The sequence below is a fragment of the Cetorhinus maximus genome, chromosome 20 (assembly GCF_964194155.1).
Source record: "Cetorhinus maximus chromosome 20, sCetMax3.hap1.1, whole genome shotgun sequence".
Classification (NCBI taxonomy): Eukaryota; Metazoa; Chordata; class Chondrichthyes; order Lamniformes; family Cetorhinidae; genus Cetorhinus; species Cetorhinus maximus.
Window position 1 is genome coordinate 32,934,878 of NC_135898.1, and position 13,982 is coordinate 32,948,859.

At 46.6% G+C, this 13,982-nt stretch overlaps 1 protein-coding gene across 1 annotated transcript in view; it reads left to right on the forward strand.

Moving 5' to 3' along the window:
• The window catches only part of LOC144695011 (catenin alpha-3-like), a 1,693,436-nt gene that overhangs the window by 1,122,133 nt on the left and 557,321 nt on the right, over positions 1-13,982 (forward strand). The gene's annotated exons all lie outside the window — the stretch shown is intronic.

A 13,982-nucleotide genomic window follows, 5' to 3' on the forward strand; every position in this document is an offset into this window, starting at 1 on the left:
AGGAATCTAACTTCAAGCACATCAGATAAAGGGACGACAATGAGAAAGGGGACGGGAAATACAGGACTGAAGGTGTTGTATCTGAGTGCATGCAGTATACGAAATAAGGTAAATGAGCTTGTGGTGCAGATTGAAATTGGCAGGTATGATGTGGTGGACATTACGGAGACATGGCTGCAAAAGGATTAGGACTGGGAGCTAAATATCCAAGGATATACGTCCTATCGAAAAGATAGGCAGGTTGGCAGAGGGGGTGGGGGGGTTGCTTTGTTAGTTAGTAAGAGATGAAATTAAATAGATAGCAAGAAATGATGTAGGGTCAGATGATGTAGAATCTGTGTGGGTAGAGTTGAGGAACCGCAAAGGTAAAAAAACCATAATGGAAGTTATGTACAGGCGTCCGAACAGTAGTCAGGATGTGGGGCACAAGATACACCAGGAGATAGAAAAGGTGTGTAAGAAAGGCAAGGTTACAGTGATCATGGGGGATTTCAATATGCAGGTAGACTGGGAAAATCAGGTTGGTAGTGGATCCCAAGAAAAGGAATTTGTGGAATGTCTACGAGATGGCTTTTTGGAGCAGCTTGTGGTGGAGCCCACTAGGGAACAGGCAATTCTAGATTTAGTGATGTGTAATGAGGCAGATATGATAAGGGAGCTTAAGGTGAAGGAACCCTTAGGAGGAAGTGACCATAATATGATAGAATTTACCCTGCAATTTGAGAGGAAAAAGCTGGAATCAGATGTAATGGTATTACAGTTGAATAAAGGCAACTACAGAGTCATGAGGGAGGAGCTGGCCAGAATTGACTGGGAGATGAGCCTAGTAGGAAACACAGTGGAACAGCAATGGCAGGAGTTTCTGGGAGTAATTTGGGAGACACAGCAAAAATTCATCCCTAGGAAGAAGAAGCATACTAAAGGGAGGACGAGGCAACCATGGCTGACAAGGGAAGTCAGGGACAGCATAAAAGCTAAAGAGAAAGCATACAATGCGGCGAAGAGCAGTGGGAAACCAGGGGATTGGGAAGCCTACAAAGACCAACAGAGGACAACTAAAAAAAAAAATAAGGAGGGAGAAGATTAAATATGAGGATAAACTAGCCAGTAATATAAAAGAAGATTGCAAGAGTTTTTTTTAGATATATAAAGGGTAAGAGAGAGGTAAAAGTGGACATTGGGTCGCTGGAAAATGACACCGGAGAAGTAGTAGTGGGGAACAAAGAAATGGCGGAGGAACTGAATAGGTACTTTGCGTCAGTCTTCACGATGGAAGACACGAGTAACATCCCCAAAGTTCAAGAGAGTCGAGGGGCAGAGGTGAGTATGGTGGCCATTACCAAGGAGAAGGTGCTAGGAAAACTGAAAGGTCTGAAGGTGGATGAATCACCTGGACCAGATGGATTACACCCCAGAGTTCTGAAGGAGATAACTGAAGAGATAGTGGAGGCATTAGTGGTGATCTTTCAGGAATCACTGGAGTCAGGGAGGGTCCCAGAGGACTGGAAAATCGCTAATGTAACCCCCCCGAGTGAGGCAAAAGACAGGAAATTACAGGCCGATTAGCCTGACCTTGGTCTTTGGTAAGATTTTAGAGTCCATTATTAAGGATGAGATTTCAGAATACTTGGAAGTGCATGGTAAAATCGGGCAAAGTCAGCATGGTTTCATCAAGGGGAGGTCATGCCTGACAAATCTGTTAGAATTCTTTGAGGAGGTAACGCGTAGGTTAGACAAAGGAGAGCCAATGGATGTTATCTACTTGGACTTCCAGAAGGCCTTTGACAAGGTGCCGCACAGGAGGCTACTCAGTAAGGTAAGAGCCCATGGTGTTAGATGTAAGATACTAGCATGGATAGAAGATTGGCTGTCTGGCAGGAGGCAGAGAGTGGGGATAAGTGGGTCCTTCTCAGGATGGTGGCTGGTGACTAGTGGAGTTCCGCAGGGGTCAGTGTTGGGACCACAACTTTTCACTTTATACATTAATGATCTAGATGAAGGAACTGAGGGCATCCTGGCTAAGTTTGCAGATGATACAAAGATAGGTGGAGGGACAGGTAGTATTGAGGAGGCGGGGAGGCTGCAGAAGGATTTGGACAGGTTAGGAGAATGAGCAAAGAAGTGGCAGATGGAATACAACGTGGGGCAGTGTGAGGTCATGCACTTTGGTAGGAAGAATAGAGGCATAGACTATTTTCTAAATTGGGAGAGAATTCAGAAATCTGGAGCGCAGAGGGACTTGGGAGTCCTAGTCCAGGATTCTCTTAAGGTTAACTTGCAGGTTGACGCGGTAGTTAGGAAGGCAAATGCAATGTTGGCATTTATTTCAAGAGGACTAGAATATAAAAGCAAGGATGTGCTGCTGAGGCTTTATAAGGCTCTGGTCAGACCACATTTAGAATATTGTGAGTAATTTTGGGCGCCGTATCTCAGGAAGGATGTGCTGGTCCTGGAGAGGGTCCAGAGGAGGTTCACGAGAATGATCCCAGGAATGAAAGACTTAACATATGAGGAATGTTTGAGGACTCTGGGTCTATACTCGATGGAGCTTAGAAGGATGAGGGGGGATCTGATTGAAACTTACAGAATACTGAAAGGCCTGGATAGAGTGGACGTGGAGAAGATGTTTCCATTAGTAGGAGAGACTAGGACCCGAGGACACAGCCTCAGAGTAAAAGGAAGACCTTTTAGAACAGAGATGAGGACAAACTTCTTTAGCCAGAGAGTGGTGAATCCATGGAATTCATTGCCACAGAAAGCTGTGGAGGCCAGGTCATTGAGTGTATTTAAGACCGAGATAGATAGGTTCTTGATTGGTAAGGGGATCAAAGGTTACAGGGAGAAGGCGGGAGAATGGGGTTGAGAAACTTATCAGCCATGATTGAATGGTGGAGCAGACTCGATGGGCTGAATGGCCTAATTTCTGCTCCTATGTCTTATGGTCTTATGGTGTATGCCTGGCGAGCTGAACTTCGAGGGGAACTCGGAGGGGAACTTGCGCAGCGCTCACAAGCATCATCCGTAGGACATCAAGGAAGAGGCACTGTGCATTCGGAGGGGGCACAAGCAAATCCTTTTTTCCCAGGTGGCTTTCAGTGCGGTGCCGGAACACGGTCTCCAGTGCGAGTCAGACCTGGGGGGTGGGGGAAAGGAGGGGGCTGGTGGGCTACTGAAGGAAATACTCAGCACATGTGGGGTGGGTGGGAAGGGGGGACGGGGTGAGGGAGGAGGCCACACTTGGAAAAGCTTGCCAGAAGTGAGCATTCTTCTGCAGCTGAGGCCGGTCAGCAGCAGCTCCATTGATGTGCTTGTAGTTGGGCCTCTGAAGCTTTTCTGTCCACTCAAGCAATGCAAAAGCATGAAAGTTCCACCAAATGCTCCAGAACTTTTCACCCCTCGGGCGCAGACTGCAAAATAATGAGCGTTTCAGGGGGCAGCAGAGCAATTGGACGACTGGGCAAGTTGTACAATCCCCTTGCGAAAGGTGACCATGGAGCAGTCACTGGTGGAGGCGCTAACAGCCCCTTGCAATGTCTTTATTAAGGTTTGGACCAGTATCCATTATTGTTCAAGCTAACAGTGCAGCCTTGCAGTGTGGTTTAGGAGAATGCCTGCACCTGAGCTGAGAGTACAGCCTGCAGTCCAATGGGCAAAGCTGCTGCCAAACAGCCAAATGGAGAAGGGTGGAGGTTGGTGGGGGTTCAGACAGTCATGAAGCAACATCCAAGTGGTGGCCAGCGCTCTCCAGCATGCGTGAAGGGGCCTTCAGACTTAATCAAGAGAAGTTCTTAGGACACATATGCTAACCCATGTGTCTCTCTGATCCTGCATGAGGAGAAGATCAGCATCATGGAGCCTGGTGATTTAGCAGTATGCTTCATAGCTTACAGGGAGCAGAGAAGAAGAAGAGAGCGCTGAAGGAACCTGGCTGGGAAAAGGGAGGAGGTGCACCTCCCTCAAGATGAATAGGCAGCAGGGTCTGCTGCGCACGCAGCTAAAGGTCCACAGAGAGCCATAATTTGTAGGTGCCTCGCTAGACCCAGGGTCTATAGATGGCCCTTGCCATTCCTGCAGATGACTAAGAAGTACTGTTGCGAAGACTGCGCATGCCTAGGGAACTGGTCGGTCACATATGCCACCTGCTGCAGGATTTGGCACCACGGGCACATGGAGAGCATCCACTGCCAGTGGCAGTAAAATTGACCTTGGCACTCAATTTTTACACTAGTGGCTCCTTCCAGGGCTCCACAGGTGACCTGTGTGTGATCTCACTAGCCTCCACCACAAGTGTATCCAGGAGGTCACGGATGCCATCTTTCCGAAGGCACAGGACTTTGTGCATTTTGCCCAAGATCAGTAAAGCCAGGAAGCGGGAGCGCTGGGATTTGTGCACATCTCAGGTTTTCCGCAGGTGCAGGCTACATTGACTGCACTCACATGGCACTTAGATCTCCATGGCAACAAGCAGTCAACTACGTTAACCTGGCTAAGTGACACATTCCACCCCCTCCCTTGAAAACAATCTAGTCTGGTTTATTTAAAAATGCAAATGTTCTTTTACACCTCACATTCTAAACTTCCCCCATGTTCACCTACTTAACATTTCAAACCTAGCTCATCTTCTAATACATCAAAGGGTTTCCACTTGCTGAATGTTCAGCTGGTGTGTGAACACCACAAACGCACCCTACAGATTTGCGCACACTTCCCAGGGAGCATCCACGACTCCTACATCCTTAGCAGGTCTCATATCCCTGACATCTTCCAGGGTCCAGAGAGGCTGCAGTGTTGGCTCCTCGGGGACAAGAGCTACCCACAGAGAATGTGGCTGTCAGGAAGATATAATAATGTTATTGGAATTTATTGTAAAATAGTGGTATCTGTGTCTATATATGTGTGTGTATGTGTGTGTGTGACTTAATTGGATTAAAAGCAGCTAGGCTGAAGGCTTTGATGTATTAGAAGATGAGCTAGGTTTGAAATGTTAAGTCAGTGAACATGGGGGAAGTTTGGAATGTGAGGTGTGAAAGAACATTTGCATTTTTAAATAAACCAGACTAGATTGTTTTCAAGGGAGGGGGTGAAATGTGTCACCTAGCCAGGTGAAGTTCAGGAACAGTGTGTTTATTTTTCCCAAAGATTACAGGTAAAATTGGTACTCATAATTTTTTTTATGATCAGGGAGGTAAAGTCCAAAGACATAGTGAAACGATGGGAATTTGCATGCAAAGGGGAAAATAGGTATAAAGGAGAGAAGGCTGTGTATAAAGGCAGGCATTTTAAGATCTAACAAGTGTGAAAAGCCTTCAGCATCTACGCCTCAAGCTGTTGTCTACAACAAACTGAAGTTCAGAAATCTCACTTTAAATTGGATTGTTCAGGGTATCATGTTTCTTTACCTGGGTCTTTTAAAATCTACGTGTCTTACTATTGCCTTAATGAAAGTGTGACTGGGAGTCAGATTAATTAGGGGATTTAGAAGTTATTATAGTAGTAATTTGTAGACATATGTATTTGCTTAAAATCATTTCTCTTGCTAATATATGTTTAATTTAGTTTTGTAAAAACCTATAGACTCTTATTACTACTGAACTCAAAGCCCATATCTTGAAACATACAAATTGCAAAAATAATTGTGGCAGTTGTCTCGAGTGCCATAACAGTGGCTGATGACACCCGTGTGGCGGCCTCAGACTGCAGCAGAGCGACATTATAATGATGCTGATGCCGCGACCCAGACTTTGGTGGAGCAAACGATAGGTATTTTGAAGATGAGGTTCCGGTGCCCTGACAGGTCTGGTGGAGCACTGCAATACAGCCCACTAAGGATATCGTGCATCATCATCTCTCGCTGCACATTCCAGAACCTGGCACTGCAAACGGGGGCAGGAACTGGCTGAGGAGGAGATGGAAGAGCTGCACATACCCTCCGATGAGGAGGACATTGGAGGGGATGAAAATGATGAGGTCCTTGAAGGCAGGGATGCCAGCAATGAGGCCATTGCGCTGGCCAGACGAGGCAGGCGTGCTTGGGAGGCCCTCATAGCCACAAGATTCATGGAGGATAATGACGAGGTGCAGTGAGGACGGTCCTGACATCCTTACCTGTGCATCTGTGAATGTTTGATTCACAGCACACATACCCTTAGTGCTCAGGCTTATGTCATGGAGATGAAGTGGAGGCCCTAATAGTCGTTCGATTCCAGGAGGGTGATGATGACATGCAATGAGGACATTCCATAGATCTTCAAATTGCCTCTGTGAATGTCTGACTCCTGTCTGGCTGAGGGCAGCTCGCTTGTGCTCTGTGATCAGGGTCATATCATGGAGATGCAGCTATGAACTTTTAAATGCACCTGATCCCTTGTCAGTCTTCAGCACCTGACCCTTTAAGGAGAACAGCATCACCGGTCATGGATGCTGAAGAGATAGGGGCCAGCCCCACCTCAGAAGTGCTGAGAGCACACAGAGAGAATGATGGAACTCAATTATGCCAGCCCACAACATTCTGGCAACAATAACAAGCACCGTTGAGATGGCCCCAGGGTGTGCACCTGCTGACCCTCCTCTCTATGGGTGCCCGAGGGTTCATGGCTGACTCCTTGAGGAGAATGGGAAGCTGGAGTGAGATCGAGCTGGCCTGCACTCCTCTCGTGTTGACACTGTTGGCAGCCAACTATGATGTCAGCGATGGAGTTGAGCCCACGCAGCTGTGCAGGAGTGATGTCCTGGACCAAGGTCCCCAAGGCAGATGCCATCCTACCAATGTTAGTGCATTGGCATGCCGGTGCTATCATCTCAGACTGAAGGCAGATGGACTCCTCCATCGTGCCTTGCAATCTGAAGAGTGCAGCGGACATCCCTTCCTGATGTTCCCGAGCTTGCCTTTGCAGCTCCAGCAACTGTGACATGACCAAGTCCCGAGACTCATCATCTGACTCAGGCTCAGCAAATTTCTGGCCTCCAGCAGTCCTCCGGGTGCCGGGGATCTGGGAAGTCCCTGCCGCCGCCTGCTGCAGATCAGAAAGCACGATATGCTCACCAGATTGTGACCCCGAGGCTACTCTAGAGCTAGATCCCACCGAGATGTGTGTCTCTGCGCTGGTGGAGGGTGTGGGTGAGCGCTGTAATAGGACTTCAATTAGGGAGTCATCAGATTCTTCTTCTGAGGTGTCTTCGGGGCTTGAGTTGAGGACCTGGGTTATGGACCCTCTCGGACTCTACCCAGATGTGCCTGCGAAAGCAAGGAGAGATAATTAATGCATGGCAGGGAGGGAACTCACTCACAGCATGGTGGTCTGATGGATGTTGCACTGCTGGATCCTCACTTGGTAGAGCAGCGTCGACCTCACCGTCAGCACAGGAATGGTCCAGATCCTCACCGGCCAGCTGGTTCTATTTTCAAAGTCTGTAAGGACCTTGATGTCGGGCATTCCTCCACCAGTCTGTGACCTCTCCCTTTTGTTGTGTACCAGCTTGTCCTGCATGAATACAGATGGAGAATGTGTGAGCAGGACACCTGCCTGGCCAGATGAGAAGGATGCCCAGAATATGTGGGTGGTGAGTGGTGCCATGGATGGGATGAGGACACAATCCACAGGGCAGATGAAGGTGTGTCTGAGAGAGTGATTGGTGATGTCCCTTGAACTGGCAGTGAATGAGATCCCTGTGGATGGGTGATAAGTGTGAGAGTTGAGAGTAATGAGAAGAATGACTTACCCTGGTGGAATGGAGATCATTATCCTCTTTTGGCACTGGGTGGCTGTCCTCTTTTGCAGGGCATTGGCGCTGACCACCACTGCCACCATCTCCCATGCTGGATTTGTCACCTTGCTTGCTGACCGTCGCCCAGAGCAGGGGTAGAGGACTTCACAGCGGGCCTGCACTGAGTCCAGTAGGCACCTGAGGGAGGCGTTGCTAAATTTGGGAGCAGCATGTTTGCTCCCTTTGGCAGCAATATCTTTGCAGCAGCTTCCGATCCATTAGCGAGTGCTAGTTCAGTTCAGGGGCACCTTTTAAAATGGCCCCAGATTATTGAAGGACTAAGGTAATGGCTGGGCAGGCGAATCAGAGATGTCCTTTTTCCCGCCTGCTACTGTACTTTGTGCAAATCTAGGATAATTCCGCCTTGTGACTGTGACACCAAACAGAAGGAGCTTCCTGGCAGTATCAAGGAAACTCGCATATCATTATCCCTGAAGAGCCACTAATGACCCCCCTGTGGACTGCAGAAACTAAATTCAAAGAGGGCTGTACAAAGGCCATCTGGATTTCATAACCCAAGCTGGCCAACAGAAGTCTGCTAAGACAAAGGACCGCATAAACTACCCAATTTTAATGGCTGAGGCATCTAATAGAATTGGGGACCTAGATGAGGGATATGTCTCCTTTGTCAAAGGCAGTGTGATGAAGTGGGAGTCATGTGACATGGGCCTCTGGCTTGTTGAACCAGTAATACTGTCTTGCTGAACTGCAAAGTCTCAGTCTGCTTTTTTATCATCTGACCAGCAGCCTCACAGACAAGGAGCTCTGGCCCAGGTTAGACACCTGGCCCTATTTACACTGCTTCTGCTAGAAATTCTATACCATTGCCTAAAAGCTTGATTCAGCTCTGCATGCCTACCTCATTGTGAGAAGTCAACTCCACTGGAAAAGCGAATTATACAGCATTGGTTTTCAACCTGCTGACCTCCATGAAGGAATACCTCACTAGACTTTGATTCTGAACTCTGGAACCCTTGAGAAACAATATTTTTTTTCTCTGTGGTCTCTGCACTGTAAATCTTTCTTATCTCTATCCTTCTTTTACTGTATGAATGTAAAAGAGGCAATGTTATGACTGTCCCTCCATGTTTTGCGTGTGTGGACCCTTTGAGTTCACCCTATCTCAAGTTTGCTGTGGGGTTATTAATAGAAAATTGATCACACCAAAACTGAGGGGTTGGGAAACATGCCACCACTTATAAAGGGGGAAATCAAATGATAACACCTTTCTGTTTATGGATGGGTGGTGAGAGGAGAGGTGGGGGCTGTTTAAATTAACCCCCCTCCTGTCCGTAACAAAACACACCCATCTTGTGATGTACTGCCTTCATACGCCAATTGGAAAACAAAAAGATTCATTACTCACTTGGATGATGCTTAACCGTCAGCCAAACAGCCTTTTTTCCCCCCATTTTCGATATTTTTATATCCAGTAAAGAGAAAAGCTCAAATAACATGACAAAAAAAAAACTTTTCATGTTTGGATGATTTTTCTCCAGGGTTGCACACAGCAGTGTCCTGGAGATTGATCTTTAATTCTTGGAGACTCCAGGCCAATCCTGGAGGATTGACAACTTATTGCCATCCCCATGGAATGGTTATCAGGTTTAAGTGGGTACATTGCGGAGAGGGCACGTTCTGCACTGTGCCTTCTGCCAAGGTAGAACTGGAATCCTCCATGCTCTTTGACAATGACAGGTGGCTGTCATTGAACCCAGCATCTCAGTGTGTAGGCCTATTCAGCACTCTACACTGCCCCATTGAGGTTCCCATCTGAGACCCCACAGCAGAACCTGCCTGTGACCTCCCTCTGCCCCTGATGAGCTGGCAAGTAAAACTTCTTTTACCCCATTCCTGGCTGCAGCTCACCCATGCCCACTGACTCACCATGTGATGATCCCAACTTTATATTTGGCTCTAAGCTATGCCCATTGTTAGTATCTGAGTCAGCAAATGTCAGATCCATTGACTGGGCCTTTGTGTCAGAGCTGTGTTTGTTGCCCTCTCTTCTCCAGCTGGGTGTTCTGTAACTGGGCAGACAGCAGCTCTTGGGTGTCTGAAAGCAGGAACTCAGAAGAGGAAGGTTGGTATAAGGGAAGTAGAGTTGGTGGAAAGCAGGTTGCCCCTCATGGCAGATAAACAGGATAAGGGTGAGCTGGGAGTTAAGAGGCATAAGGCAGAACAATGCCATCATCCTCAATGTTCTCAGTATTGGGAACACCGGAGCAGGATTAGGCCATTCGGCCCTTCGAGCCTACACCGTCATTCAATAAATCATGGCTGATCTGGTTGTGATCTCATTTCCACTTTGCTGTCTGCCCTCCATAAACCTTGACCCCATTGTCTATCAAAAATCTGTCTAACTCTGTCCTGAATAAATTCAGTCACCCAGCCTCCCCTGCTCTCTTGGGTAGAGAATTCCACAGACTAATAAAATCCCTGAGAGAAAAAAAATTCTCCTCAGCTCAGTCTTAAAAGGGAGACTTCTTATTCTTAAACGGTGTCCCCGAGTTCTAGTCTACCCCACAAGTGGAAATATCCTCCCAATATCTATCCTATCAAGTCTCCTCAGGATCTTATATGTTTCAATAAGATCACCTCGCATTCTTCAAAACTCCAATGAGTATAGGCCCCACCTTTTCAACCTTTCTTCATAGGATATGTCCTACAGCCCAGGAATGAGTCGCGTGAACCCTTTCTGATGCAGTTATGGCCTGGATTTACCTTCGATGGCCTGGGAGTGGCCAGGAAACAGACAGCTGACTGCGATGGGCCCCCAGCCGCGATTTTAACGGCCAGCCAGTGTGAAACGTGCGCTGAAAAGCTCCGCGCTGCCGGGGCGGGGGCGGGAAGAGGACGGGCGGCAATGTCACCGTGGGCGCAGGTGAGTGCTGTGAGAGAGCTCCCTGAAGGCAGAGAGCTGCCTCAGGTAGCTGCAGAGCTGGAAATGATGAAATAAAGGTTTAAAAAGCTGCAAAAAAAATGTCCATGCATCACAATCAAGCACCTGAAAATATACATCATAAAAATGCTGTCCACAGATATTTATTTGTATTTTATTTCCTAATGGAGATTTCATTCTGCCCTTGGATGAGGTTTGATGAAAAATGTAAAGGCCGCCTGGCTGATTCGCCCGTCCGCCAACCATAAGGTTGGACAGGCCACAAAAAATCGGAGACAATTGCACCGTTAACAGGCTTAATTGCCCTCTTAATTGTCAGCGAGCGTGCTTCCAACTTCTGAGCATACCTGTCGAGCAAAGTATCGCACGAGTGCACAATGATGTCGGGATGCTTGCCTGATGTCATCTCGCACAATTTTACACCCAATCAGGTTGCGCGCGTGCACACCTAGGGGGCATAACATTCTGCCTCCCAGGCATATTTTTTTCAAAGGAGACCAAAACTGTACACCATATTCCAGATGTGGGCCCACCAATGTCCTGTACAGCTGTAGTAAAACTTCCCTACTTTTATATTCCATTCCCCTGGTAATAAACAACAACATTCCATTAGCCTTCCTAATCTCTTGCTGTACCTGCATACTAACTTTTTGTGATTCATGTACCAGGGCACCCAGATCCCTCTGTACCACCGAGTTCTGCAATCTCTCCATTTCACCAATATACTGCTTTCTATTCTTCCTGCCAAACTGGACAAGTTCATATTTTCACACATTAAACTCCATATGCCAAATTTTCCCTCACTCTTTTAACTTGTCTATATCCCTTTGCAGATTCTCTACCTCCTCTTGACAACTTACTTTCCTACCTATCTTGGTATTATTGGTGAACTTAGCTACCATATATTTGGTCTCTTCATCCAAATCATTGATGTAGATTGTAAATAGTTGTGGCCGCAACACTGGTCCCTGTGGCACCCCACTAGTTGCAATTTGTCACCCCGAAAAAGGCCCATTTATCCATACTCTCTGCTTCCTGTTAGCGAACTAATCCTTTACCCACGCTATATATTACCCACTACACCATCTGCTCTTATGTAGCAACCTTTGATGTGGCACCTTATCAAATGTCATTTGGAAATTCAAGTACACCACATCTACAGGTTCCCCTTTATCCACCCTGCCTGTTACTTCCTCAAAGAACTCTAATAAATTAGTTAAACATGATTTTCCTTTCACTAAACTATCACAGTCTGCCTGATCAAATTATGATTTCCTATAACCCCCTTAATAATGGATTCTAGCAATTTCCCTCTGACAGATGTTAGGCTAACTGGCCTGTAGTTTCCTGCTTTTTGTCTCCCTCCTTTCTTGAATAAATAAAGGTGTTACGTTAGTTGTTTTCTAATGTACTGAGACCCTTCCAGAATCTAAGGAATTTTGGAAGATTATAACCAATCCATCTACCATCTCTGCAGAAAATATTGATGGTATAGATGTGTTGCTAGGTGCCATGGGCCCCATTGCAGCCAGCCCATGATGCAGGGAACCAGCTCCTCAGGATTTGTAGGCGTCCTTGTCTACCATCCGTTCTGCTCTGTTCCCTTCTTTTGTAGGCCACCTTGTCCTGCAAGAGAGAGTATAGAATGTCAGTGATGGTGTAGTCCTGTGTCCGGGTAATGTGCCTGCCATAACTGAATAGCTGGAGGTACATGGTGGCAGTGAGAGGGGACGGTGAGTCTTGCAGCATTGGTATGTGTGTGAAGGTGAGGTGGAGTATCTGAATGTTAGCTGTGTGTCCTGAATGTCGGCGAGTGCTGCTGAGTTAGTGACGGGGATATGATGCATTGAGCAGCATGAGAGGTTGGTGATATAATGAGCATGAGATGTCACGTGAAGTTGCATTGAGTGACATTGACCACCCACATTAGACTTCTTGTGGCACTGCTACCAGGTCCTTGGGTCAATTGCTGAAAATTGACTTCCCTGGCCACCTGCTCCCAATCCCTTCTGAGGGTGCTCCTTGAGAGTCTCCTGGTTCCCTATGGAACTACAGCATCTCTGCTGCTGCCCACCTGAAACACTAATGCCTCCAGCACTGTATCCATCTGTTTTAATGTTCACTTTCCAATAATTGATGTTGGGGCAATATTTTTGTAAACTTCTCTTTAAGATACAACCTGTCTTTAAGAAGAGCAGACTAACTGAGCCATGAGTTTACAGACAATGCTGCCTGGCCCTCCTGCTGTGTGCAGAGAGCATAGGCAGCATTCTGGAGCAGACGGTAGTGCGAGTGCCAACTGAGCCAATGCCATAATCATTCAGGTGAGGTGGGTACACAAAGTTTGCCTGTTGCCCATCTGGATCTGAACAGGCGCAGGCAGGTCACAAATTGTAACCCAATGTGCATTAAAATAGGGTTGGCCAAATTTTAGCTCAATGTGTTTGAACCTGAAAGATCAGGAAAGGTATATGAGAATTACTCCAATTAATTAAAGTAGAATAGATTGTTGTGGATTGTTTTATCACCCTTTTTATCCCATTTTCGAAACAGAAAGAGGCAATGAATGCCGGCCTTGCTAATGAAGCCCACATGCTGAGAATGAATTAAACAATGAGTGATGCCTGCAGCATTTGGGATGTTGGGTACTTTTAAAAATTCATTCTCCAGATGTGTGCATTGATGTCAAGGCTGACATTTACTGCCCATCACTCATTTCCTTGTCGTAGTTTTGATGCAACTGAGTGGTTTGCTAGGCCATTTCAGGATGCAGTTAACAGTAAACCACATTGGTGCAGGACTGAGTCACATATAGGGCAGACTATAGGTAAAGACAGCAGGTTCCCTTCGCTAAAGTTTCAGTCAATCTGTTGTAATTTTACAACAATCAAACTCCTTCATGGTCACTTTTACTGATCCAGCATTTTGTTTCAACTGAATTCAAGTTCTCAAACCACCATGATTATCTGTCGAGGCCTTCAGGATAGCCACTATACATTGATATCCTGGAGTTATGAAGTGTTTAGGAATATAAACACATGAAGTGTCGGAGTGAATGTGAAAGTGACAGGAAGAAGGGATGTGATAAGAGAGAGAATGAGGGTGGGATCCAGATTTCTAGACAATGTACAATGACAGCTTGACTTCAGTTTCTTGCATGGTATACTATATTGACACTAAGTCGATCTGTAAGTGTAGTGTTACATTATAATTTAAACCGGGTCTGTGTTGGCGCACAGTTTTGTCCTCAAGCTCCTGAACCTTGAAAGCTTGGCCATTCCTCCAGTGGTATCATGGAAGAGATGATTCATCTGTC